Genomic DNA, 6,324 nt, shown 5'->3' with positions numbered 1-6,324 from the left:
GTTGTAAAAACACTTGCTAGTCGTGCAGTGGCCTTTCTGCTGCCACACTGCCACACCAGTACCCAACACAGCTACTCTGAAGATCCTTGGGTGAAGACCCTTTCGTTACCTTTGACTGCAGTTCTCACAGACTCTCAGTCTTTTGGTAGGGCTGTAGCTTCTAGCCTTTGAGTCCTACACAGGACTTGCTAGGAAGGTTACAAATCCTGCAGTACCTTTGGAGAGACGGAACATTAATCTTGTTTAAATCTCTTGGATTCAGAGGACTGGATTCATTGCCCTGTACTGTGCCAGTATAACGCACGCATTTACCAAAGGCATTGGCCTCAGCAATACAGTCAGCTTAGGCTCTCCGTAAAAGAGCATCCAAGGTGCAGGTTAAGCCTTCAGTGGAATGAATAGTCTTCTAACACATACCATTTTCTCTACAGAGAAAGACCATAATGACTGCATCCAACCTGGAAATTTCTGTGCAGGAAGGAAAATAGGATGAAAGCAGGACAGTTTATGTGTTTTGTTCAAAGTCAGGAGCTGAAGCTGATAATATAACTCAGATCACCCAGTTATATGATCCACAGACTACTGAAATCCTACTGAGTTTATCTTTTTGTTTTGTGATTTTATAGCACCATGTAAAATGAGGGTTGGGTTTTGTGATGTAGACTCTTACGGAACTATACATCATAAAAGCCTCCTACTGGAAACATTGCTTTTATGTTATTACTGTTGTTACTCTTGTCGTTACTGCTTGTATTGCTATCTTTCCATGCCCTCCAGAAAAATATTGAAAACAGAGAAATGTAAATACTGCTCTGATGTAAATAACACAACTTTAAAGTCACTTTCAAGTGAAGTAAAAGCAGACTGCCGGAGTATTTTCTACCCCAATGAATGCATAGTGTGAATTGATGAATGTGCCCAAGGAATGTTTAATTAACATGACAAAAGAGGAAGCCTTGCACAAGCAGCTTTTGAGCATGGGTCTCACCTTTGGCTGCAGGTGGGTCCCATAACCTCGTCTCATGACCCTCTGCACCAGGCAATTCCCGTTAATGGTCACACCGACTAGGTCAGCACAGTTCCTCTGGCCATGTGAGGGCCATGTGCAGGAGAAGGACTGCAGCACTGCTTTGCGAATGCATAGGATGGCAGCCTGGCTGTGGGAAAGCACACAGAGAAGGGCAACTGTACGACCCTCACACTTAATGCTTGAGCTTGGAGAGGTCTGCAAAAATAATCTTCCTCCTACTGAGAGGACTCAAGAAGGGAGGAGGGATATTGTGTGGGGAGCACCTTCCTGTGTGTTCCTGCAGCATCAAACACAACAGCTCCCCGATGGTTCTTGAGGCCCTTGGAAACCAGCATAACACAAACAATAATGCATTATCATCACTTTTAGTCCTTACTTGTTTTGTCCCAAACGCTTCACTTGCCAAAAGGAGGGAGGGGACCTGACCCAGCGATGGGATACACATTCCCTGTAAAACAGAATCACGTCATAACTTAAATAACAGAGATGTTGTGTGCAGGTTGCTGACAGGTTTGAAGCCATAGCTTAGAGAAGCCCTAAATCTCCTCTTGTATTTACACTTCTGGCTCCTCTTTCCCCCTCAGGAGCACTGCACTAATCACTTACAATCCTCTTCTTGGAACTGGGTGGTAACTGTGCAGTCAAAAGCACTCTCACTGCAATTAAAGCTTGTCTCTATTAATAGGTATAATCACACTGTCCTACACCCCTTGCTTGGAGCAATTTGTACATTTTCTGACTATACCCCTGTCCTTCATTGTCTAGGAGTGTGTAGAAAGTGTATTTTTTGCACATACTCATAAGAAACAAACAAAAAGGTTTTTTCCCAAGGACAGTAGCAGGAGGGCTGGCTAGGTAAACAAAAATCCCGTTTCCCAGTCTGCTGTGTTAGTTACATTTGTGAGTTACACCATGGGATAAGGCTAGAATGAGATTACTATGTATGTGAAGAGGAAAGGCAGACGTTCCGTTTTAGGAAAACAGTGGATCTGTTTTCCCCAGTACATGTGGAAAGGCAGTCAGTGCCATAACACAATCAGTGGACCTTTTTGCTCCAATGGTTCTGCTTTGCCATTGCTCCTGCAGCCCAAAGCCTGTGGGATTGCTCAGCTGTTGCATCAGGGTCTGTGCGGTAGTCCCAGCAGTGTCACTCAAGCACGCACATGTTTTGATACCTTCTTCCAGGAAATGGGTGAGAAACCACACTTTGCTTGAATGGGTTTTATGCCTCAGAGAGCGCGAGGAGAAACACATCTAACAGCCTTGCTTGCTCTCTCATTTTTTTCGAAACCATAACTAGCACAGTGCAACAGGGATTAAGTGACATATCTATGGTATTTTTGTACAAGCACACAAAAGTATCTAAGAAACTTTTTCAATATGATTTTCTCATTAAAGATTTTAACCTAATTTAATACTTAACTTGAACCCTCATGGAAGCGAGCACAACCTAATAGCTAAATCATGGGTATTTAATGCAGAATAGAATATGCAATTTTCAGAGTGAATTGTAGACTAGTTTTAACTTCTTTTGTTCTGGTAAAATGAAACAATAGGGTTTCAACTTTTAGGTTTCAGTCTTGCACAGACATGTCCCTGTGTAGAGCTGTTTGCATGACTGGAGCCTCCATTTAGTTCTATTAGTAAAGAGATAATTGATGCATAGTGAAAAATACTGAAACAACTGTCTCTATTATATAGAGATGAACTTAAAATTTTTCATGATGTTGTAAATTTTTGTTCAGTAGGAGCTAAGATCCACACAGGGTTTGTGTGGTTTTAATTTATCAACCTTCCATCTTATGTATGGTTGTTTTGTAATGCAAACATTCTTGTGTTCAAGCTTGGAACAGGGACAAACCTTCCAGCAGCACATCTCTTTTTTTTTTTTTTTTTTTTTTCCTGTGTCTGTAGGTGCCTGCAGAGTAAAACCAGTAATGCAAAGTCAAATCCTCACCAGCTAAACCTGTTATTATTGCTACTATTATTGTTGTTGGTTTCCTTTTTTTAATACAGTAGTTATGACTTTATTACTGATTCTTTTCCAACTCAAAAAAACACCAATATAATTATTTTGTGATAGCATATGTGCCTTTTGTTGAGCCTTTTCTGACCACAGACTTTCAACAATGGTATTAGTGTCTTATTTGTCATATTCCATGTTCTTGGCAGGACAGCCAGTATTGCTTGAAGCTGGACTTCGCTCTATTGTAAGAGAAGTCACTGAATTCTCCCTGTGGCAAGCTACTAGATGGGGCATGCATATTCAGCATTAGAGCTAAGGCACTTTTTTCTTACCTTTTTAGTTAACATCTAAGTAAGAATAGGATTTTATCCAAATTTCAGAATTCTTGATTCATTTTGAAATCTTACAGTTACGTGATGAGCCTTTCCTGGGGTAAAGTAAGCTAAAAATTCGTTGCTCAGCTCAGAAGAGTTAGGAAGACAGTTCAGTTCTATAGAGATATTTTATAAATTATATTTTCCTAAGAAAAATGACATTAAGCCCTCTAGGGAGAAGAAATATTCAAAAAGCTAAAGACACAACTTGGTTGCTGATTTCATCCTGACAAGATTAAGGAATCCAAAACTTCAGTAATAGGAGCGGCAAAACTTCTATTGTAATAATTAAACAGGATTGCTTAGTGAAGGGATCACAGGTCACCGAACCTTATGCGTCCTCTGCAGCAATCCTCTGTACTTGTGCTGGATTCAGCTTCACTTGTCACCTAACCTGTCACATGAACGCTGTAATGCTCAAAGTGACGGAGATGGAACAGACTGCCTTAGAAGAACAAAAGATCTATGTCACTAGGTAATTTATGTAATTGTTGCAAATGAACATATTATTAAAGAAAGACTAGCAGCAAAGCCAAGCCAGGAAAAGACACAAGATGGTTGCCACAGGTTTTTGCATTCTTGTTTCCCTGCACAAACCCAGAGGGAGAGGAGGAGAGGGAAGAAGAGGGAGAGAATGGAAAATACCACTGAGGAGGAACTAAAACAACTGGAACAATCGTTAGATAAACTAGAAAGCGCCAATGAGATGAAAAAGGAAACTGAATACTTTGGGAAGATTTCTTCAGCATAAATATGCGTGATGCAGCTTCATCATGGACATCTGTGGCACAAACAAACTGCTTTTTTGCCATTTCTGCCCATGTTAGACTAAGTGATCAACAGGAGGCAGGCAACCAAAGGAATACAGACTGAGATCCACATTGAGGAGTTGTAGGAAACGTAGAAAATCAGTTGTGAAAGAATCAGGTCTTGAATTCTAGAATTGCATGAGAAGTACTTATATCGTCTACAAACAGGAGGATTTTCCAAATTATTTATCTGGCAGGTCAGATGTAATTTTGCCACAGCAAGCTGACCTAGATCAAAGTCCTTCTCAGGTTCCTTTCTTCTGGAAACCCATACTTGTGCTACAGGTCTTGAGATCTCAGCATGAAAAACCACAATGCATATATGGAGTAAAAATCACGATAAGTAACAGTAAGTCAATTCAAAGTGACCCTCACATGACTCTCCGAGTGTTAGGCCCTGGAGTCTCTGTGTTTGTGATATAATCATGCACAATACATACTAGGATCTACACATCTGAAGGCAGAAAAAAGTTCTTCCACTGAGGCTCTTTTCCTTACTTCTGATCTCACTATGTTAAATATTTGGGAATATTTCACATCTTTCCAGAGAGAAGTAGGTATCAAAAGAAGAAAAAAAAACCACCTTTTTTTTTATTATTAGTAATGCACTTTGATCTCCTTGAACAAGAACATATTAATCTTACTTAGTGGTTGTTCTTAATGTAGGAAAAATATTGGCAGCTCAGGCAGGGGAACTTTCTTTTCATTTGACTACTTATAACAGGCTTCAGTCTATGTGCATTACTATTACTTACTTTTGCCGCATGCTTACTATTAAAAGTAAGTACATACAAAGATAGCAAAATACATTCTTTTCTGTTTGTTTAAATGCAAATGTCCTAGAAATTAATGTGCAATAGCAGAAAATTCCTTTCCTTTCTAGCTTAGCTCAGAAACCACAAAGTCATTCAATTTTGGATCCATTCCTATTTCACAGACTCCCCAGGAGATTTAGTAAAAGCAAGACATAGCTCTTTCCTGGAACCCCACGGGCTTTACTACATTTTTTACATGCAGATAAGGCTGCTACACTCTGCGTTTGGAAAGTCAAGGTTTCATTTATAAGGTGTTGAAGCTGGAAGGCTTTTATGTTAGGTCCTCAGTTCACAATCTCCAGCAAGAGAGGAAATGAAGGGTATGTCAGTGGCAAGCAACCAAGCACAGAACAGAGGCGAGGCATCTCAGTTCACTGCATATGTTCACACAGCTGAGTGCTATGTAGAGATACCATGTGGGTCTGGTGAACGAAACATTTATGCTAGCATAGCATTGTTTTCAGCAGCAGCACTTCAGCACTGCCCGGGCCCTGTACCAAGCTACCATCTTTTAAGTTTTCAGGTGTCTTGCAAAGATTAAAAGGAGTCTCAATTGCTTGAGTGATGATTCTTTTATTGGGCGGACAGGGAGGGAGGGAACAAAAAATAAAAACAAAGAACATGGCTGAGGAGCTCTGATTGTGCTCCTGAATATCTATGCAGGGTGATGGGGAACACAGCTCAAGCATTCAGCCTGGACACACCTGTGGGAAGTGCACTGCCACAGGTTCATGCAGAGATGAACATTCAGTTTTGTAACTACCAGACAACTGCTTCCCGATTTCTCCTTTCTTTTCCCCTCTTCCCCATGGGCAGTGAACCCATCTGCAGTATTTAACCAGGAACAGCCTCTTCTCAGAGGTCGTCGTCTCTTACACTGATGCTGAAGTCTCTGAGCAGGACCGTGGTGGTGACTGGGACCAGGAGCAGGTGTTCTGTGGCTTGAACCCTTTATCCAGGCTCAGCCTGGATGCTCAGCCTGGTGACAGGCTTGCAGCCAGTCACGGAGAAGAGGGTTGGGAAGCGGGGATGTGCCTCATCTGACTGCAGGAAGGGGAGTAGGTGTTTTCAGCAGCATGTGACACACTACAGCTCTGAGTACGGACACTACAATGAAATATTTAGGATCAACGTTCAAAGGAAACAAGCACATCTATCAGTAGCAGAGCTACTGAAATCAGGTCTGTTTGGATTTGTGTTATGCCTTTTACGTCTTCCCATGACAACTGCCACATACAATGATCCTAACTTGTCTTTTCACATCTATCTTCCCAATACATTACACTTGGTACCTCTCCTTTTACCTCATATTTCCATTTCCCCTTCCCTA

Source organism: Falco cherrug, chromosome 6 (assembly GCF_023634085.1).
Source record: "Falco cherrug isolate bFalChe1 chromosome 6, bFalChe1.pri, whole genome shotgun sequence".
Classification (NCBI taxonomy): domain Eukaryota; kingdom Metazoa; phylum Chordata; class Aves; order Falconiformes; family Falconidae; genus Falco; species Falco cherrug.
This window is presented reverse-complemented; position numbering follows the sequence as displayed.